Source organism: Accipiter gentilis, chromosome 4 (assembly GCF_929443795.1).
Source record: "Accipiter gentilis chromosome 4, bAccGen1.1, whole genome shotgun sequence".
In the NCBI taxonomy this organism is placed as follows: Eukaryota; Metazoa; Chordata; class Aves; order Accipitriformes; family Accipitridae; genus Astur; species Astur gentilis.
Window position 1 is genome coordinate 30556389 of NC_064883.1, and position 23129 is coordinate 30579517.

General features: G+C 43.0%; 1 long non-coding RNA gene across 29 annotated transcripts in view; it reads left to right on the forward strand.

Moving 5' to 3' along the window:
- The window catches only part of LOC126038055 (uncharacterized), an 85959-nt gene extending 64055 nt beyond the window's left edge, over window positions 1–21904 (forward strand). For 19 of the 29 annotated variants that reach the window (XR_007505872.1, XR_007505873.1, XR_007505887.1 and 16 more), the window contains 3 exons: window positions 282–592; window positions 3364–3538; window positions 6380–9122. This is a non-coding gene — a long non-coding RNA (uncharacterized LOC126038055). The other 10 variants (XR_007505878.1, XR_007505893.1, XR_007505882.1 and 7 more) reach the window with 9 other exon arrangements.
- Window positions 21905–23129: the final 1225 nt, after the last annotated feature.

Here is a 23129-nt window from a genome sequence, read left to right on the forward strand (position 1 = left end):
TAGCGCTGCAGCAGCAATAAATAAAGGCATAATCAGTTTCAGGAGAGATGCTTGCTTATCTCCTTTTGTTTAAAGCAGACAGATTTAGTCCTGGTATAAAACAGCTCATGCAAATAATATTCAGCTGTTACTATTAGGCTTTATGTTTTTAAACTCTCCCTTCTTTCTATAGAGGAGTCTTTTCTGTGTCCTTGAATGCGAGATGAGTTGAGCTTTAAAAATGCACGTTCAGTTCTTGTATTCTACATATCCAAACCCCTGGGTTCTGGGATGCCTTACAGCAGCAACTCCAGCAACAGCGTCTCTCAAACTGCCCAAAGAGGACAGGGGAAACCAGCACAAGAAAAATGTATCTGTGAAGCAGAGCCGCCTGGGAGGTCTCCTAGCAGGATCCTTGCTGATGCTGGAGCAGGAAGAGAAGCCGCGTAAGTGTTGTGATTGAGTTTCCCCTTCCCGGTGCCGGTATCTGTTTCAGAGCCTCGGCAGTGACTGCTGTGATGGGTCCTGCTCGTCCTGCTCGAGCATGGAGGGAGGGCAACCGTGGAGGAGCAGCTTAGGTTCACCCTGCCTCAGGCTACTTCGTGATGCACAGGTAAGTGTGGAACAAGCACTCCTTCAGGCTGCTTGATTTCCTGACCTCAGCGGAGAAGAGGGAAAGGAAAAGGCGAATAACAGCTACACACTGTGGGATTCCCTCCTTCTGTTTTGGAAAAGAAAGTGCAGAACGGAGTCAGAGAGCCAGGGAAAATGAGTGAGGTGTTTTATGTGCTTTTGATTCAAAGCCTGCAGCAGTCTGCCTGCGTGGTTGTATTGGTTTTGTTTGGCAAGGTTTTGGTAGCGGGGGGGGGGGGGTTACAGGGGTGGCTTCTGTAAGAAACTGCTGGAAGCTTCCCCTGTGTTCAAGAGAGAGCGAGCCCATATTAGCCGGCTCTGAGACGGACCCGCCGCCGGCCAAGGCCGAGCCAATCAGTGATAGTGGTAACGCCTCTGTGATAACATTTTTAAGAAGGAAAAAGTTGGGACGGAGAGAAACTGCCGCCGGAGTGAGGAGTGAGAACATGTAAGAGAAACAAGCCTGCGGACACCAAGGTCAGTGAAGAAGGAGGGGGAGGAGATGCTCCAGGCGCCGGAGCGAAGATTCCCCTGCAGCCCGTGGTGAAGACCCTGGTGAGGCAGGCTGTCCCCCTGCAGTCCAGGGAGGTCCACGGTGGAGCAGATCTCCACCTGTAGCCCGTGGAGGACCCCACGCCGGAGCAGGTGGGTTCCCGAAGGAGGCTGTGACCCCGTGGGAACCCCGCGCTGGAGCAGGTTCCTGGCAGGACCTGCGGATCTGTGGAGAGAGGAGCCCACGGAGCAGGCTTTCTGGCAGGACTTGTGACCCCGTGGGGGACCCGCGCTGGAGCAGTGTGCTCCTGAAGGACTGCACACCGTGGAATGGACCCATGCTGGAGCAGTTCGTGAAGAACTGCAGCCCGTGGGAATGGCCCACGTTGGAGGAGTTCGTGGAGGACTGTCTCCCGTGGGTGGGACCCCACGCTGGAGCAGGGGAAGAGTGTGATCAGCCCTCGTCCTGAGGAGGTGAAGCGGCAGAAAATAACGTGTGATGACCATAAACCCCATCCCTGTCCCCCTGTGCCGCTGGGGGGGCTTGGTGGTGAAATCCGGGAGGGTAGTTGTGCCCGGGAAGAACGGAGGGGTGGTGGGAAGGTGTTCTGAGATTTCGTTTTACTTCTCATTACCTTGCTCTGGTTGATTTGTAATAAATTGAGTATGTTTTGCAAATTGAGTCTGTTTTGCCCGTGACGGTAATAGTGAATGATCTCTCCTGTCCTTATCTCGACCCGCGAGCCTTTTGTTATATTTTCTCTCCCCTGTCCAGCTGAGGATGGGGGAGTGATAGAATGGCTTTGGTGGGCACCTGGTGTTCAGCCAGGGTCAACCCATCACAGGTTCCACTTGGTTCCGGTGGGTGTGAGTTTGGACCAGAGCTTGTTTTGAAAAAAGGGGGTGCAAGAGGTGTGCAGAAAATTCCTTTACAAGAGAAAGTCCTGCATCACAGGGAAACTTCTCCACCACACGCTGTGAGGAATGAAGTCCGGCTGGAGATCCGCAATGCAGGGAAGCGTGGGGATGTGACATATTCTGTTAGGGAAAGGGAGAGGTTTCAAATATTTGGTTTTTATTAAAAAAATTCCCACATAAATTTTCTGTGGAAAGGACGGATTTCTCACAGAAATTCCCCCAAAAGAATAGAGCTGCTCTCTATTAAAAGCTCTCCAGTTTTAAATAGAAACTTTTCCATCCAGCTTATCCTAGAGGTCAGGGCTCTGACCCTCAGGTAGCCTCTGGAGGGGGATGTGGACCAGGAGTGCAATCCTTCTAGACATGGCTGGATATAGCTACGAAATGGGGCATAGCATGTGTTCAATATCCTGTAAGAAATACAGGATTAGGGAGTCCTGCCCTCTCCAGCTCTCTTCTGCCCCAAAGCCACTTTGTGCATGTGCAGTAGCTCTAATGGACCAGAGCCCACCAGGGTAAAACCAGTCGCCCGTTAATAACACAGCCCAACAAAACCAAGATGCTTTGCTATAAACAATACTCTGGCTTTTTTCTACAACACAAATGCTCCTAAGCACAAAGATGGGTTGTACAGTCTAATGCACATGGCTCATTTCCTCATTGTATTTCGAGTGTGTGCGCTTTGGTGGAGTCTACTCATCTGCAACATCTCTGCTCTCCCGCCAGAGCAGCCTGCTGCATGCCGGAGGCTGGTGCTCATCCCAGCTTCCAGCATGTGCCACATCAGTGGAACATGAATCACGGCTGGTGTTTCGGCTGGTGATTGGGCTTTGCAGATGAAGTTTCAGATTTCCAGCTCTTCTCTTTGATTATGACAGTGCTCTTATTTACCTCGCTGTTTTTTACTAAAAAAAAATAAAATAAATGTTAAGGCAGGAAAAAGAAAAGTTCACCCAGAAATGAACCATAAATGTCCATCTCTCAGTTGTACAGAAAACCCATTCTGCATCTATTTCCTAAAGTAACTTTTTTTCAAGAACTTTTTTTTGCCTGGGAGATTAACAAAAAAAAAAAAGCTTATTGAAACTCATGGACAGAGAATTCATTTGGTTCCCATTGATGGTCTCCTTCAGGCTAAAGGCTGAGCTTGGCTTTAAAAAACCACTGCATTATTGTAAGGAGTTTGTCTTGTATGAAAAGTAAATAGCCTTTCAATGATCAGGATTCGTTGCGGTAACTCATCATAAATCAGTGTAAAGAACAATATCAAACAATAAAAATCATATTTTGCCATTGTGGTGGATCTTAAAGTTTTCAAATGTCTGATGTTGCTTTTATCAGCTCCTTCCTGGAAAAAAAAGGCTACTCAACCTCCCATGGAAGCTGCTGTCCAGGACCAGAGCCAGCTGCGCTATACAATCTCTCCTTCTAGTTCTTGTATCTTCCTTCCTTGGAAATTTCAGCCACCACCGATCACAGTAACTTCTGGCAAAGTCTCTAGTGCCACTTCCTCAGGGTAGGATTCGAAGCTGGGTATCTACTGCTGTTTTCTAGCTGTACATATGTATCTTTATGATGGGCTGACCCCCAAGCCCACAAACCCACAATCCTCTCTCTTTCCCCACCAAGTAATTTATTAAAAGTAACCAACTCCTGAAAACAAAAGTGTCCCATGTATCAGACAAAAATAGAGGAGGGTCCAGTTTGGGTCTGGAAAAACCTGGGTACAACTCTCAGCTCTGCCACATAACTTCTCTGGAAGTAATTATGCTTCTTTGTGCCCCACACATAAAATGGAGATATAAAAATGGTCAGTCACAAAAGTGGTCTCAAGTCTTGCCTCAAAACTTGTCATGTCACTAAACTGTCATGATTTTTTTAGCCTCTGTGGGTAAATGTGGGATATGAGAATTTGAGCCATTTTCGATTTTTTTTTTTCTGAAACCACTTAGTTAAAAAGATCTCAAGAAACAGGCTTTTGGCAAAACAGGATTGTACAATGAAATCCCCAAAGTTGGGCTCATGGGGCATCTCTGCCCATCTTCAGGCTTTAAGCTTGACATGTTGTACCTGACAGAGGTGTTAGCTGCAGTTCTGATTTTTGGAAGCATTTTTATGTGAAGAAAGCCAGAATACAGACTCTGTTATGAATGCATTAAAGTGCTTTGCCAGAATGTCATACTTCACTTGAGCATATACCTGTTACCTGTTGGCAAAATGGCTTTAGCTGATGCCCACTGCCTCTTCACCAATAGACTTTATTTATAGCAGTGTGATGGTGAACGGTGAATTTCTTAAAGCAGAGAGGCTCCTCAGATTCATACTCGTTCCAGCTTTGTCAGAGACAAATATTCCAACATCACATGCGTTTTTGCAATCCCCATTGCAGACATTTAATTGCAGGATGATTCAGGGCACTCTAAGCAGCCAAATTTCCCTATACAGTCAAAGAGCAGCAGTCTCTCCAAGGGTTTTTCAAAGCACAGCTATTGGCTGTCCAGTGCTAGACAGTATGACTGTCTCCTTCCCAAATAATTCAGCCTCTCACAAGAAAATAATGAATCAGGCTGAAAAATCGCAGGACTTCTTAAAAAAAGAAAGGGTAATTTTGTTTGCTTTTCTAAGTGCACTTGGATCAGGTTTTCAGGCTGCTTCTCTCCAGCCATGATGGCAACACATTTACTACGTGATCGAGCTCCATGTAGGCTCTTGGTTCCTGAGTCTGGGGCTCCTGCAGTAAAAAAAGTAATACATAAAGGTAGAAAGGCTCAGAAAACAGCTGATGGGGAGGCCTTCTTGCTTCCCTGCAGTCTGTTCACCTGCCAGCTTGGCAGCCTGTCAGCAGGACTGGTTAGGAAGCCTTGGGGCCACGGCCCAATGGATGAGGACCTCTGCTTCGGAGTCCCTCGGGGTGCAATGGGCAGGGACCATGGGGCCTTGTCTCCCTGGGGCCGTGTCCCCAAAGTTGATATGAAACGGGATTTTTTTTTCATGGAATGGAGGAGTATCTTATTGCTTTCTAGCTTTAAAGGGATCCCAGAGGGCTGGATCGTGCAGGGCGCTGTGCACAGATGAGGTGAGATCCAAGCAGCTGATGCACACAGAGAACAGTGTCGAATTTGGTGTTAGCTTATTGTAGTTACAGATTTTTAGCTGCAGTGAGCACACTACCACCTTGTTCTTCCTCAAGGCAGGTTTCTGTTCAGTTATACCAACTACTGCTTGAGGAATGCAGATTGATTTTCCAATCCTGTCCTTGGAAATTTGGTGCCACAGCTTTGGTAATACTAGTTTGCTATGTTGCCTCTATTATGTCATATATTATCTTCTCTTGATGATATTCAGAGTGGTGATTAGCATATGCAGTCTGAATTTTCTGAGATATACAGTGATTTCAGGCAAACAAAGGAAAAAAAAGTGAAAAAGTGGTTCTGGAAATATTCATTCTGTTGCCTGAATGTAAAAGGTGGCAAGAGGCACATGAAAATTTTCATTAGCCTGTGGGAGGGACACAAAGGTTTGGGTTATAAGGACCTATTATTATTTTAGATTACATAAGGCTAAAAAGAAATCTTTTATGAGACTTTTAGGATGTGGTCATCTGTTCCCTCCCCACACTACAAGCTCTCTGTCTCCCTCTTTGATGTGAGTAGATCTGTAACCTGGCTTCTGTAATTCCCATCAAACCTCCTTATAATATTGTTCATTCTAATAATGCCACTGATAACACTAAAACCAGCCAGTTCTCTAGGATACAATACAATAAAAGTTTTATATAGAATCTTCCCTATAAAGTATCCTGAGGAAAACTTGACAACAAGAAGTGGAGTAGACAGGAAAAATTTGGGGTAACATAACTTTCATATGGGCCATGGGAGAAAGTTTTGTACATTATAAAAAAGTTAAATATAGGCCGAATCAAGACAAGGAGAGTGAACTGTGGTAGAAGTGGGAAATGTGCAACAAGAAATGGTTATTTTTCTGGTAATCAGAGAAATGGACAATGTATTTTGAGATAAGTTCAGAAAGGTGATAACTGAAGAAGCAAAAGAAGTAGTGAAAGAGCAGATCAGGGAAAAGACATGGGGCAGAAGGACTGGAAAAATGTCAGTGTATGGGGACTCAGAAGACGAGGCAAGCCTAAAATCTTGAAAATTAAGGAGGACTTTGGCACTGGAGGGGAAATCACTGAATGGGAGCAAAATGTTCTGCTTCCAGCAGGCAGCACTCAGGCAATGCACCGACCACTCTCCTCTTTGAGATACAGGATGATAAGAGGGTGTCTGAGCCTGTCTATGTCAGGCAACTCACTGAACACAACACACTAATTTGATGGATCTGATCTGTTTCATTTTAGATGGAGAAGACTCAAGACAAGACAAACCAGCTGGTGTTCGCTGGCTGTGTATGACTGCATTGTCCTCATTTTAAAACTGGAACTTGTCTCGACCACAGGTGCTTCTAGCAGGTGCCTTGAAGACCATTGAGCCATCCTCTTGGAGGAAACCCCAAGGTCTTCTCAAACACACTTTGTTTTACTGCACTGAACACGAGGCTCATCAGACATGATTGTTGGCAATGTGCTGAAAGACAAAAGAAAAGGTGGCTATGAAAAGCTGTAGCATCTGGGATCCTGTTTACAAACTTCAGGCAGCCTCCAACGTTTGGCCTTATGGGGAAAAAGGCAATCCGAACATTTTACACCCCAGCAGCCTCTCTGCAGCAAACAGGCATGAGCCCACAAGGATTTAAATACAGAAGTTTCTGATTTTCACCTGCCTCTAATTCCTTAAGACTAAACTTTGTTCTCATACATGTGTGGTGCTGGTACTGTAGAGCTGCTCTTTTTTGGAGGACTAAACACAGCAGCACTCAGGATGTGTCCTGGGCCTGTCCTCTATTTGATAAGGTACAAAACCATCCTGCTGCCTACTCTGTTAAGGGCTTGTTTCTCTGTGAAAATCCTTTCTCTTAATCCTTGCTTTATGACTGTCTGAGAAAATATTCTAATGAGCACTGAAATGCTGAATGGGACTCTCCCTCGAGAGGGATGCTGCCGCCCTGATGCTGCAGTCCCTGTGCCGTGCCCTTCTCACACCCTGACTGCTTCATGTCAGGAAATCCTGGCTGAAAGGGGGAGTCTTGTCCTCAGGAGAAGAACAAAACCTGAATCATGAAGTGCTCTTAATCTCATAGTAAAGTTAATTTATATTTTCCTTTTGTCCCACTTAGCTCCTGAGTATTCAAGTGACCTCTGCCTCTAAACATTGAACATTTCCATTTTCATTCTAGCATCCCCATGTCAAAGTCACAATTGAGCTTTCAAGGGAAATCTGAGAAACAGAAGCAAAAGAGATAATGGAGGCTTCTGAAGAGGTGGTGGTGACAGCCCAACCGGCTTCAGTGCATTTGAGTCCTCCCTATTGAGAATTTTTCTCACCTTCACATAAAGGGCCAGTATCTGTTACAGCCACATGTGTCGGCTCTACAGATGCACCCTGTTGATTAGGTGAACTTTGTGTACCCGATCTTGGTGGTGTTCAGAAGCCCAGACACAGACAAGATGTTATTATTATTCATGCCTCCCCTACTCAGGTGCTGTGTGTTGCTCCTGTAACTCAATCCCTAAAGATTTAGCACTGAAGACCCCATCCTGTGTGCATCTACCACCAGCTATAATGCTGGTTATTGTAAGCTTCTCCGTGGTTGCAATGGGGTTGCCTACAGGCACGCTCTGTGTGCTGGTTGGGCCCACTTTAAAACAAAAATGCAGTCAGTAGGAATGGAGAATATGGTAAATATTTTGAAGGATGCTGAGGCTTTTGAAAGGCTGAGACTAATCATGCTTTCTAGTTGAAGGTATGGCTGCTTCTGTTGCAAAACATTGAAATAGTATAAATTCAGTTATCAGACTGTCATGGTACTTGAATCATAATGCATTGATATATTCAGAAACAATCGGGAGAAATGGGCTGAGACTGAGATGACAATGTTCACTGACGGGATCATCTTAGAGAAAGCAAACTTGACTGGCAAGGTGCAGCGGGATGTCACAGTCCTGAGTGACTGGGTGACCAAGTGATAGCTGAACTTTGTAACCCTGACAAGTGAAAAGACATGCACAGGAGGCTGTGTAAATAACTCTATAAATAGCTAGTGCAGCATAGCCGCCAGACTGAAGAAAGTGAGGTTTCCCCTGTACTTATTAGACCACACCTGGAACACCGTGTCCAGTTTTGGGCCCGCAGTATAAGGGAGGCTTTGGTAACTGTGAATCCAGTGGAAGGCCACCAGCATGGTGGCAGCTGGAGAGCTTGCCCTGCAAGGACAGGCTGGAGATCAGGGACTGTCTAGCCTGGAGGAGAGATGGCTTTGGGAGCCTTCCAATATCTCATGGCTTTGAGCAGGCTGTTGGGTTCAATGACCTCCCAAAATCCAACCTGAGTTCTTCTATTATTCTATAATCCTTAGGAAAGTTGGTTCCAGTAAGTAGTTTTATCTAAACATCAACTTCATGGATGGGAGCAATCACAAGAAGTAAACAGAACATTAGGAATTATTAGGAAGGGAGCAGAGAAAAAAGCAGGAATTATCAACATCAAATAGTACAAATACAAGGTGTGCCTGGATCATGAACATCATGTGCAAACCTGTCTCCCACTGATCAAAAAGGATAGAATAGAACTAGAAAACGTAGGTGGAAGGGAAAGAAGGGTAATTAAGAGCTTGAAAGAGACAGTAATTCAGCTAGGACTATTCTTTTTGGAAAGAAGGTAACAGAGGAGTTATAATATAGTAAATAAAATCATGATTCTCATGAGAACATGGAGCGGAACCAGGTGGCAGGTTCAAAACGGTCAAAGTGAACCATATCTGCATTGAAGACATGATGTCTCAAGAAAGCAGCTGGCTTGTGACTGGATAAGAGAAAAAGGCTGGATTTTATACATGACATGTTGTCAAGATTTCCATGCAAGTTTTTCAGAAAATGAAGAAAATCTAAATAAAAATATATTACAGCAACACTGCTATTCAAATGGATCTGGACAATGCATGTATTTAGCAGTTTACAGGTTTATTAAAGAATAGCTTCACCCTCACTTACTGTTAGTCCTATCTCTATTCCAATACAGATTCCTGGAAATAACAGGTTAAAATTTTATTCTATAAAAATCAGAGGCTTTGCTACAGAACTCAGGACTAATTTATTACTGTATCTAGCACATACCTATTTATATGCATATAGCAATGTACCTTCCAAAAGGTGTTTTGCATTTACCTGGTATTGCTATGCATGTATGGGGCAGACAGGGTAGCTGGCCAAGTGGGGTGTTGTGGCCATGCTTGGAGGCAAGGGGGCTGCAGAACCTCCTGCAGCCCTTGGGGCAGACACTGTTGCTGCTCTCTTATCAGCGGTACTCAATGTCATGGCTGCCTGATGGAGCTCACGTGCCATCACTGGAAAAGCCAGTGGTGCATGTGGAGATGGCTGTGTCACACGCGTTTTGCCACACCATGAGCAAAGACATTCCCAGTCCCAGCAAGTGTAAGCCCAAGTCCTTTGATTGCTACTGTTTCCCCGCTCTTTTTTTCAGTTGCTCAGGGTTTTCTTTTTCTGTCCACACCAAATCAATTCTTAAGTCCACTCAAAATTTTGTATTTTCTTTTTTTTTTTTCTGAAAATTTCCACCTTATATAATTTAAAAATACTTCCATGTGAATTTACTGGCAAATTTTGTCTCCATATTTTGGAGTAAGCAGATCAGACCCAACACTGAAATTTAACTAATGTCTTTTTTTTTCCCCTGAAATCCAGGTCAATTTTTCATGTAGTTGCCCAGTATACAGTTCACACACTGATTGCATTTTGTTGAAAGTCTTATTAAAATCTCTGATGTTAACAGCCATAAGAACACCCATAAAAGAAACAAAACTGATCTGGGAGGGTTTCATGAAAACCTTTGGTTTCTGATCTACTTGGTTGCTCTCGTATGCCGAATATTCCCAGTTTCTTCCAGGACCAGGTTTAAATGGGTTTATAAAATGAGAATGTTTTATTACTCACACATTCCCATTTCTACAGACTGGATTGGATTGAATTCAGTCCCCTTTGGTGTTATGCCCAACATCAAAAAACCTCAATTTGAAGGTAGATTCTGCTTCTTAACTCAGCACTGGGAAACTTACGTTAAAGAAAAAAAAAAAATCACCATTATAACTAGACCTTTTAATTTTATTCCACATCTTTAAAGTTCCTCTTCCAGCTTTGAATAGGTTCAGTCTCAGATAGAGCTGATCTTCTCATTATTACTGGAAACTTTGAAGCTGTTTATCCCCAGACAGAAAGCTGAAGGTAGAGAGTCTGTAAAATTTTCCACATAGCGCAGGAATATGGGGAGAAAAGAATTCAGAGAGGAGACGCAGGGCCTTTCTCACGAACTCGAAATCCTGGCAAGCAGCTCCTTGAAGTTGTAATTGAAAATCAATCTGATATATAATTAAATTCTAGTCATCACATATGCACCAACTAGTCTCTTCAGCTCTTAGCCACGGCAGCGGAGGAACGGGGCTATCGATCAGGGAGGGCTCCTGCGCCATCAGCAGCACTAAGTGGCTCCGCGCGGGGCTGTCCTGATGCACGACTGGCAGTCAGCGCCGCGCAGCTCCCAGACTGGAGGACAAACAGCCGACTCCAGCGAAGGTGTCCAATATTCCCTAATCATTTAAGTGCATTGCACAGCGAGCCCGGACTAGTCCCGCAGTCTCCGTGCTGCCATCAGTCTTTCCAATAAATGAGCTTTGAGCAGGCTCCAGAGAGAAAAGGAAAGAAGGCTGATCAATTCTTTCCAATATTAGGTTTTCATTTTAACTTCTCCCCCTCAACTGCTACTCGGGTTAGGTGCTCTGTAATTATGTTCGTCAACGTCTGTCGACATAAATTGACAGCCCTGGTTTAAGGGCATAGCTCTAGTTCCTTTACTAAGTCAGAGAGAGAGAACTAGCACTGATTATTTCTTTAAAGAAGAGGATCAAGAATGGCGTTTTCCAAGTTATTTCGTGTTTTTAAAGCCAAGTTATGCAATCTATGCATGGCCCTTACTGATCTCCCTTTATTCCTGACAAAGAGAAAAATTATCTTGTCTGCTGCTCTAGACACTTTTGATATTAGCATTAATATTAACTGACTTGTGTTCCTCTTCAGTGCTACATTATTAATTTGTCTAGGTATTTACAATGCCCTCATCACTGTATGCGTTGAACCCTGCCAAAGTGTGCACGCTCACACACTGCCAATGCAGAAAGCCTTGCTAACTTAGAAGCAAAATAGCATCGGTAAGTATCACTCTTATACAGAACAGGAACATTATATCTAAATGAAAAACTAACCACATCTAACAAAACTAATGGAATTCTTAAAAAATATCACTAAATAGCTGGGCAGGGGAACTGATTGACTTAATTTATTTGGCTTTCCAAAAAAGCCATTGATAAACTCCCTTAAAAAGCCCCTAAGAACATAGGCAGGGGGGGAAGAAATACCCCAAGTCAAACGGTAGTAAGAGCCGGGCTGAGAGCAAACCCTGTGAGGCCAGGCCAGTGGGTGGGGGCTGCAGGCACTTGCCTGTTTAGACGCCTCCCAGTCCTAATTACAAGGCTGTTTTTCATGCCTATAACTTTAACTGTTGGTGCAGAAATTTTCCCTGCTGGTGCCTGCCTCGAGCTGGCTTGTTGTCTCTAAAAGAACTGCCTCTTCAAAACCAATCCACCTCCCTTAGCAAGAGAGTCGTGGAAAAAATGTATTCTTTTGCTTCCTGAAAGAACAAGCAAACAAACTCCAAACCAGTAACTTGTCTGAGACTCCAGTGCCCCCGTGCTGTGTCTGGCTGGTGTGGGATGAGCCGCCTCGGCCATGCTGCAGCGGTACCCAGCCCTCCCGGACCTTCGCGCCCTCCTTCATGCCCGCGCCCTGCCTCGGGCTGCCCTGCTCACAGCATCCCACCCCAGAAGCGGTGCTGCTGGGCACGGGGAAGCCCCCCAAAAGCGGGAGAGAAATTCAATGCAATGGGGTTGCTACTAAGACAGCTATGATTCATTGGAGGGACAAACTCATCCTCGCGGTGAGCATGACTCTGAAAGCAAGACAGGCCACCGGGTCCAGCTGGGCAGCCGAGAGCGGAGAGTAGGAAAGACCTTGTGTGTGTCCCCAGGACAATGAAAGGGTTCAGGAAATGACAGCAATGACACACAGCAATTATTTTATTTGGGTGTTCTTCTGCCGTGCGTATAGCTGCTACACTGTGTCCTTGGACAACAGCCAAACCTGGACTTTTTCAGGACATAGGTCTCATGTGGGTTGTTGTGCTAATCCTCTGCCTTTAGGAGCATAGAAGAGCTGCCCTCTCCCCCTGCATTTTTTGCTGTTGTCCTCATAACCGTTTGCCTTCCCCAGTTTTCTTTGCCTGAGTTTCACCACTCTGCATCTCAGGGGCAGCTCTGTGGGGGTTTTTTTAGGGATGGGCTAAACCCTGCCTTTAAAGGGACCAGTTATGGACAAGTTAAGATGGCTAGGCAAGAGCAGAAATGGCAGAAAAACAGAGATGGGGACAGGATGCCCAGATGGGAGATGCTGGGACTGCAAATCAGACAGTCTGATGCTGCGATGGGGTCCTGGGAAGCAGGGCTGTGGTCAGCAGACGCTTGAGGAGACAGCTGGGGAAAAGGCAGCCTGGTTCACAAGGGGTCAAACCCCACCTCAAGTGGGCTATGGCACATTTCCCTCGAGAAACAAACCAAAGATTGTTCAGTCTCATCATTCGTCTGACATCCTCACACAAAGCACTGCATGCCCTGCCTCTTTCCTCTGCTGTATTAGCGCTAACAGCTTGCCACTGCCGCTTCGTTTTCTCAGGCAGCTGAAATCCGTGTACCGCATCCAGCTGTCACTGGGGACTGCACCAGTGTCACAAGGATGCAACCCAACTGTTGTATTTTACTGCTTTTTCCAGAAGGTCCCTGATGAAAACATCAGCCTTAAGAAACACAATGTAAAAATGTTACCTGCAGTATTAAATTAAATGTTTATGATGCATCATTATTTCTTAGCAACGTGTTTTCAGGACATGGAATAGTTGACTAGTTTGTACTGAGGTCAGCGAATAGTTTCTGCAAGAAAAAAGGTAAGAGGAAAACTGGAGCTGTTTCATTTTCCCATGTTAAATATGAATTTGAAAGGTTGTATTTGCCTATACTTTCCTACTTAAATTAAAATCGTAAGTATGCACAAGGTATTTTGATTTGGATTGAATAAAACAATCTCCTGGTGGCAGATAGCCCCATTTTCCAGCTGGGAAGCTAAGGCACAGAGGCTCACGTGAGAGACTACCTGCTGAATTTGGAGCACCTACCTTAGATGCCAGCACCTTGATTTTCTATCATTTGGCATCGAACTGTACTACGTATGTGCAAAGCACAGTTTGCATTGACTTGATTAATGACTGAAAGCTTGGGAACTTCAGCAAATCAGATCCCAAATCGCATTGGGCAGCCAGGAAAAGGTACAACCCCGGGTTCTTCTTCAACATACGTGATCACTCTGAGAGCCTTGGGCTCCCTCTGATCACTGTCCCTGCAGTGGAGCACTACTTCTTAAAAGAAAATCATATTCACATTTGTAAACAAAAACTAAGGAACCTGAGGGCCTGACGCCATGTAGTCTATTTTGCTACACAGTGAGGATCCCCCATGGGCAGCTGAAATGCCATTCCTTTTTCTTCTCATTAAAACAATGAATAGCACTTGGGTATGTGTAGGCTGCGTGGAAGGAAATGCGCAGAGAAATAAGAATTTCTATTTTGACCCTTCCCAGCAAATCCAAGTCCTCAGTTACAAATTAAAAATGAGCCCAGGGCTATGGAAATACCAAAGAAAAAGGTCTGTAAAATTGTTTTCCTTTAGAAGGAATAGAAGACCATATGCAAACCCTCTTGAGCATCCTGTAAGGCTTTCTTACATGCTCACTGGAAACAGGTCTTTCCCTTATTATATTCAGAAATGAGAATTTGTGTAACTTCTTTGATTTGGTTGGAACTGCTGTTTAACGTGCTTGGACGGGACTCACATAGAGGCAGTGTGACTTCTTGGGCTCCAGTATGATCACAGAATCATAGAATGGTTTGGGTTGGAAGGGACCTTTGAGGGTCGTGTAGTCCAACACCTGAGTATTTGGAGTAGAGTCTTTTGGATTAAGTGATACCCACAGGTACAATTAGATGTGAAACTCTCCACTGGAAAGAGCCATCTTTTTGTCCTGTACTTGCTGTGCACCATTTCAGTATAGGGCCCTTTCTTACATGTTGGTAATCATGTCCATAGCCCTGTGGTTTGTTGTGGTTCTCCCATTGTGCAGTCCAAGAAAACCCTGCACCATTAGCTCCTTAGCGTGCACTTCACAGTCACCAGTCCCTGGCCAGGTATCTTTTCCCCACTTTTGATACTTTTTTTCATTGCTAGCTATTTTTCTTTTTACAGAATATGATTTCCTCATGACAGAAGCCAGGCCTTTTGGAAATTTGCTATCAACTCTTGGCGCTCCTTAAAATGCTTAACTAATAAAATCATGGAGCCTGGTGCTTTTCCTTTTGCAGTGAATGGGAACAGAATATGAATTGCCTCTCTCTCTCAAATTCCTCTACCTGGCTCAGTAAACTTTTGTTCTGATGAACCTTATAAAGCTGGATTTGAATGGGGTTCTGTATGGGAGTTGCTCCATTTTTTCAATGCAGCATGAGCCCAGGTTTAAGTCTAGCCTCTTCTGCCCTCCGCCAGCACCATTTCTGTTTGCTTCAACTTCACTCGAGTAATTTGTCTGCCTGTCGCTTTCTTTCTCCACTCCTGGAAAGCCATTAAAGTTGATTTCTGTAAGTATTTTAAAGAATTCTGCTGGTCCCTGTAGGGCTGTCTCAGAGTCTGCATAGGTTGCTGTGAGTTGGGATGGTACTCGAAGATGTTGCATTCACACCAAGGGAGAAATCCCTCTTCCCACATCCTTCTGTTTCACATTTCTTTTCTGGGCTTCTAAGCAGAAAATTTTCCTGATGCTTTGAGATAAATAGTCAGTGGAAATAAATATGAAATCTTGGCTTCATGGAAATCAATAGCAAAATGCCTGCTTGACTTCAAAGCCGTGACCTACAAGGTTAATGGCACTAATTTAATGCTGCACATAAGATAAAATCCACTTGTGAGCCTTGCACTGTACCTGAGGAGCTGAGGGTTAAAATGTGACATTGTTACTAGCTGGTTTAGTTGAAACAGAACCTCATTTTTCTCATGGCTTGGACAATTGTGGACTTTGTCATCCTTTTCCTATAAGTAAGCTAATCTTTTTATTGATATAGTGCACACCAAGTACTACAGTGATTTGTGATGTGGGAAAGACTTTTGTTGCCGTTTCAGCATGGCCCTGAAAGCAGCTTTAATGACAGAAATGGAAAAAACAGTTACACATGCCAAATCATTATTCCAAGAGTTCCTCCAAATGATATGAAGGAGTACAAACCCTACAATAGAAAGAGATTGCAGAAAATCTGTAGGCAGCATGTGAATCACATTGTCATGCTTCTTTATGGCACACATGGCATCACACACGTTATTTAAGTCAGCGTCCGGCAGACCAAACCCATTTGGAAGAAAGGTGATCGGTTCTGTGGAGCTGCTGGGCATGAACCAAATAGGTGTGGGAGACATGCCTGCAGTCATCTGTGGAAATGTCAGGGCAAAACAGGGGCATTAGGAAGACTCCAGAAGCTGGATGTGAGGTTTTAAGTTTTGTCCTAACTGGACTTGGAAAGATATTTCTCTATATTTAAGTTAACCAGTTCAAAGCCTTCCTGCTTTGGGTCACATTTGCACAATGGAATTATAAACACATATTTGAGGAAACCTGAAATTAAGTAGTTAATTACTAATTTTAAGGATTTTTTTTTTTTTTTTTTTTTTTTTTTTCAAAAGAGGGCCTAGAAATAAGATCTGGGTGGCGAAACAATTCATTGAAACATTTTTGACATTCAGTCAAATATCTTAAGTAATCTGACAAACTGGTGGGATTTGAAATTGCTTTTGTTCTTGTTAAGGCATTGTTCATCTCTGCCTGCATAGTCCTGCCTGCCCCACTTCTCTCTCCATAACAGCCCTGGTTTGTGGCACAGCAGAGGAGTGCAGGAGAAAGCCATGATAGGGCCCAAATGGCTTTCCTGCTGAAACATGCCTGCACCCCACCCAGACAGAGGGATGCCTCAGCCAACTTATTAGCCAAGGTAGAATAAGCAGGTGGTAATGTCCATCTTTAGGTGCATTTCAGCGGTTTTGTAGCCTGATAAGTAAACAGAATTGATGTCATGCTATTTACTGCCTTACATTAGCAGCCCAAAGAAACCTAAGACCAGCATCTCGATTTGGCCATACTGCGAACCCCGTCTCAGAGCTGCCTTGAGTTTATTGTCATTTTGTTATTTGCACAAAATGTACTGGGATATCAGGCTGGGCTTTGTAATAACTCTGTCTTTGGGCAGAGGTCATGGGATTTGCCCGCAATTATGTTCTGTCCTTGGTGAACAGTCACACTATGTGCAGGGAGGTTTCAACATAATCTCCCTCCCTGCAAAGGGAATTTCTTCAAAGGCTCCTTCCTAGCACAGCTCCTGCCAGTTGTGAGGGGACTATGTGAAAGTCTCCAGAAGTGGAGTGGGTTGCATTAAGCCTAGAAAATTGCAGACTTTTCCAGCTAGAGTTTTGAACTCATCTTTTTCTGCCGCTGCAGCATCCAAAAATCTGTTCTCAAAATATTTTATCCCAAAGTCACTGTTAGCAGTTCTCTGTACTACATAATTCAACTATCGCCCCTGTGTACGTTTTGTTCTAAAATCACCCTATTTTAAAAAACTTTATGCAGGAAAGGCAACATCAGAATAAACTATTAATAAGTATGTATACTATGGTAATGAATACTCTAGTCAATTTTTAGCCTAACACAATTCAGATATTTAATATGATTTTCGTATATTGCTGTGGGTGTCACAGGTACTTTCTGACAAGGGGTTGTCAGAGCTCATTATTACATGGTATGGAGCAGTTATGCAAGTTATACTGCAAAATGGAGAAAAAAATTACTAAATTCACTAGCAAATCATGTTGCTTAAATATTTGCTAAACTTTACGCCTACAAATATTTCATGTGTACTCAAAAATCATTACGTATTTTTGACAGCTTCACAGCATCATAGAAACTTGTTGAAAAACTTGTTGAATTGGATCTCAGCTGTAATTCTTACAATATGATAGTGGATGAGTTGGTAAATCCAAATTATTATTTAATATCCCTTTCCTCTTTGACTACAAAGGAACTGTCTCCTTAACACTGTGATCTGATTAGCTGGACACAGAAAGTAAAGTCTTAGTTTATGTAATTACTTTATTTACATACACATATGTTTACCTAAGTTTTTATGAAGGAGAGCATGACTTCTTCTCTATGCTGTTCTGCATCCTCAATTACTCACAAAATGGCAGTTTCTCCTGTTCTGAGCAAGGAGAGATACCTTCCCCAGCCAGCTTTGGACTCTGACAGCACAAAGGAGTTCATGCAAACAGCTTTATGTGGACAGGCATTGTACCTTTCTTGTTTTAAGCCAGCAAATAGTGTAATAACATGTATTACCTCAAATCTCATTAAAAGCCTCATTTTTTTAATGAACTGGGAGGGAGAAAAGAAGTGATTCTTCTTTCCATGTGTGGCACTTCGACCTGCCCAGGCTGCAGCACTCGCACCTTGTGCATCCCCCACTGGGCAACCCTGCAGAGGTAGTAGTTGTGTGACCACATTTTCCCTGTTCATGTTACTTTCCTGTCCAGATGGCTGTGAGAAGTCCTGTAACACCATTATACTATGGGTTCAGTGGAACCCACCCCCCCCCCCCCTGCAGTTCAGCCACATATGCACACAAGTGCTTCCACTTCTATTTTTTGATTGAGCCCTGCCGTCTGCTCTTCCCCTTAAAACTGACCAGAACATTTCATCTGTGATCACAGAACACACCTGAGGTAAACACAGCAATGGGAAAGTGATGTGCAGAAACTATTTAAAGTGTTTAAGCTTATTTTCATGACATTTAGCAACTGGAAACAACCAAAATCTCATGCGATCAGTGTGTGCTCTGCAGACCATCAGTTACCGTGTCCCCAGCTGGCAAAATGCCACTGCAGTACTTGCCTTGCCCCACTCCCCAGGTCTCATCCCTTCCCCTGTGCAGGTGGCCAACAAGCAAAGATTTGCAGCTGTCAGAGTTTCTGCCTCTATTAAGAATGTCTGTAAGACCAGGCAGCTTGCAAAATGAAGACATAGAAATTAATATCATTTTCTCTACCTTTCCGAAGCTAATCATAGTTCTTTGGGGTCTCTTCAAATCACAAAGTTTCATCAACAGCAAATAATAAGGGATGTCTTGTTTCCATTAGGGTTAATATCACAATTTTGCCTGATTATTCTTACTGCATAACTCAGTGGAAACAATGCATCTTTTGTAATAAAGCTTCTACCAGAAACCTTGGATGTTTTACAAGAAGGAAACATTGGCTAAGACTGCAACATAAAAATGTAGTATATGATTCCCATATAGATGTGTAGTATTAATATAAGCTGCCATGCCAAAAGCTTGCTGGTATGCCACATTCAGAATGGGAGGGATGAGGGAAATGTATTTTTCTGCTGCCTTTCCATGACTTTTTTTTTCAAGTGAGGGATGCAGTGCAATAAATTCATGTAAAAATACGCTTAAAATCACTTGTGTTCAAATGAAGCAACGAGCTCCAGAGCATTCACTGCATCCAAAACTATGCCCTTACGGTTTCAATTAAAAGGAAATTATTTGCTTTGTGAAACTTTGCCTGGATCTTTAATTCTTCCTCATTGTTTGAATACAGCTCTAAAAAGCTACTGTACTTGAAGTTGCTAATAAGATTTCGTTGGTAACAGTCATATGTCATGTCATATCATGTCACATGAATATTGGTGATTCAGTCCAGTCTGCAATAATGAAGATTTCATTATCGTCTACTTTCTGGCCTTTGTAATACATACTTTATGCACGCCACTGCCCAAGAGTATTTTCAGGTTTTCAGATGACTTTTTCTGATACTTCCCAACAAAGCTGCAGTTTAATCTTTCAAAACATGGGGTTGATTACATTAGTTTTGTGCCGAGCATGTGCTATTGATCTTTCCTTGACAAAAAGGAACGAATATAAAAGCAAGCGGCTATGGCCAACTAGTCACTAACTGCGAACTTTCCTATACTCCTTAACTGTCCAGTATAGTAAGTTCTTTCAAAACAGAGCATGAAAGGAAACTACATCCAACCCAAAATGCATAGTGTACATACATGACTCTCTGCCCAAATCCCTGGTGTGTAGCGGTGGTTTTGTTTGGTTGCAGTTACACAAAGCAGACTCAGTGTACATAGCTGGTGGGTCCAGAGGCTCCACCTTCTGTTTCTTTGCTGGTTTTCTTCTCAAGAGCTCAGTCTACCATACCTTCATCTTCTATTGTTGTTCTCTGCATCGGCAGCAGCTCTGGTGATCCGGAGTACTGCATCAGCCAGTCAAGGGAAGCAGGTATTTACTGTATTGTCCCCCAAACCTGCAAGATGCCATCATCCTTGAGCTGCAACTTCATGTTGAAGTAAGCACTTGTCCCTTCTGTGGTCCAGTGTGAATTACTGCATCTGCTTTCAGAAGAGGTCCATTTAACACAGCATACAGCAGTCTCCTCCTGCTTTACACCATGCTCCTACCTACTGAGGGTGGGAATGCTCTTGTTGACTTTTTCACATAGCGGTATTTTCTGCAATTCCACATAAAGAAATGAATTGTTGTTCATTTGCATATGGCGATATGAAGTTGTGAGTATCAGCTAAGCAGCTGAGTAAAAGAAGGAGAGTTTTATTCGAAGTGCCGAGCAGGAGCAGATGCATATCTTGTCAGTTTCTCACTTTACCTTATGATATTTCGTTGACTAATTGATAGTGCGACAATAAGGGAACTGCTTCCAAAAGAGTCAATTACTTAGTCCAAAATGGCTAATAAAAATGTCCTATGAATTGAAACGTAGCTCAGTTTGAAAGGAAATTATATCTCCCTGGAGACTAGTAAATGGTTTGGGAAAAATGTGTTCCACTGTTCTCTTCTTTGTTGCAACAATATATGCTGGAAAATATCCTTTTATTACATTTGGTTGACTTTAAAGACATACTGGTTCAAATAAATTGATGGGAGAATAAACCAAGAATGACTTCTAGTGAATGCTGCTAAATTAAAATCGATGAACTGTAGGCACTCAAGGCAAACGAGTCTTCATCTACTCAACATTTCCTTGGGCATTTTTCTGGCCAATTTTGCAGCCATCGGCAAAGCAGGGACTTTCTTTTCCTACAGGCTAGTTGTTGTTGCTTTGTGTTGTTGTCACCCTAATATTTTACTAGCTTCTGTTTTATTTCTTTTTCATCCACTGTCATATCTGATCACAACACTCTAAGGAATCTTTCCAAGGGCAGTCAGACCATCAGTAACATCTGGTTTATCTCTATATTTTCCCTAGGTTTGGTGTCTTCAGCATGATAGTCTATGAGTGTTTTTCCACCTTCATCAGTCAGACCACTTTATGAAGATGGGTAGACAACATTATCTTCACTTACCAGCTGGGAACAGGGATGCAGAGAGAGAATGAGTGGCTTCCCAAGGCCACAATGAGTCAGTGCCGAGCTACCCAAAGATCCCGGTCTGCTAATGCCCAGCCCATGTCTGACCTGTTATGGCATGGCTCCTCTATCCGTGGGAGAAATGAGGCCAGAGACTCATGCAACACTGGTTGGTTTCTTTGAGTCCGCTGGGTAGTGGTGTTATGGGTGAAGGAAAATACTCGCTGTCAGATTTGCAAAAAAGAAAAAAAAAAAAAAAAAAAAAAAGAAGTGTTTATTAAAATGTTCCCTAAAAATATTTATTGACTATTATCAACAAAACTTTTGTTGTGAGAACTAAATGCACTTCAGCAGAGATTCCACAGCTGGTTTTGGCTGACAGACCCTGGTGCCAGCAGCCATCCGGCTGTTTCAGTGCCTTGCCAAGACACAGGGCATTGGTTCAGCTCAGCTATTTCTAAGGTATATTGATGCCATTTCTGAAGATGAGCAAGCCTGCCTTCCAAACTCCCAGGATGTGTTGAGGCATTTCTTGCCAAATAATATGCACAATGGATTAGTTGTGGTGTGCTCTGGGAGATGCAGACTGTGTAGAGACCCCAACCTTTATTCCTAATTGCAGGGGAATCCCCCAAAAGCTGAGATGTGGATGGATTTTATACTTTTCCAAAAGCAAGAGAAATCTACATTTTCCTTCCCCTCAACCTAGATTAATGATTTCATAGCTTGTCAGTACCCTTTAAATAAGGTTAGCCTCTGGCCTAAGAAATTTCTTATGGTTCCTCTCCAGTGGAAGAACTGATCTATAATCTGTTGTAATCTTTCTAGAAGCATCTGCTCCTTGCCATCGTCAGAGACCTGAAATTGGAGTTAGATGAACATTTGTCCCGTCCTGGTAATAAAGTAATACTGAACTTTTTTGGAAACTTCCATGCTCAGGCACATAGAAGGACCGACCCAGAGAATAAGTACAGTCTTGTGGTTCACATTTGGTAGGCTATATCATGTATTAATGCTCCAAGTGTGTTAAAATCAATAAATCCCATTTGAAATCCAGAACAGTGAATGGCCTGGATTTATCTCATTTGTTTACGCTATAATGGAGAAATGGAAGCATAGCATCCTTTGATGTGAATTTCATTCCTAGAATTAAAATTTCCTGTTTTTCTCTGCTGCTGGTGCTTTTGATCTTGAATTTTAGAAACCATCTCATTTTAGGGTGATATAGTTTATCTGAAATACTTAACTGTCGCTCTTGAAAATATTAATATAAAGAAATATCTAGTCCATTGTGGTTGCCCTGTCAAGAACCTCTCTGCACAGATTGCAGCCAGTTAAACAAGGGCAGGAATTCTTCTTACAAACAGTTTTGGACAGAGAAATACCTGGTTTCTTATGAACACGAAAAGCATGTTCAGTATTAATTGATAAAACACCAAAGAAGCAAGCTTATTTTTGAAGGGTATTGCTGCTGCTCTTGTAGGAAAATATTGCAGTTCTGTGTTTAGAGAAAATATGCAAGTGTGCTAGGACTGTAAGCCTGACTGTCCAGCACGCCTGCTGCTGTGTTTCTACATGATAATCCTCTTTCACAGTTGCTGTAGCAGCACTGCTCTGCAAGTATGAATAAGTAATAAAAACTATGACTCCAGTAGAGAGATTTTATATGACAGCGAACAACTGGTTTAAAGTTCATTCCGGCTACTGTCACACACAGTCAGCTTTCTGGCTCCCTTTTCTTGGGCTGATGTCGTTGGTTTGCAGTAAGCATCCATTTTATCACCAGTAATTTGTGAGCCCGTATAAGAACCCATGACATACAGCAGAGCCCTTAGAGTGAAAAAGCTTTTTGTTTTCTTCTCCTCATCTTCACTGAGCATCTGTTTGGCTGTTGCCTGATAAGATGAAATTAAATTAATGAAACCAGTGCCTTGGATGCAGGAACAAAATACACAGTTGTGAAGTAACTGATAAAAATGACATAACATTATATGCAATTCCAGCTTAATATATGCAATATGGTTTCTGCAAGAGTCAAACGGTGTCTTTCAAGTTAATATTTTAATGTAATACAAGGTCTTTGGCCTGAGAGAGTCTAACTGGTAAAATCCCAGATGGGCTCCACTCTGTCTGTTGCTTATTCTCACAAGACTATCATGAGGGCCATTCAGAAAGATGTCTTTTCTCTTTCAAATTAACCCATCATGAATAAGCAGTGGAATCTTACTATCACGTCCCTGCAATCCAGCCAGTATCATCTTTCTGTTTCCTTTTCATCACTAATCTAACTAACTGACAAGATAGCACTTTTAAAGAAGAACTGTGGAGGGAACAGATCTACTGATTTTGGATTCTGTTG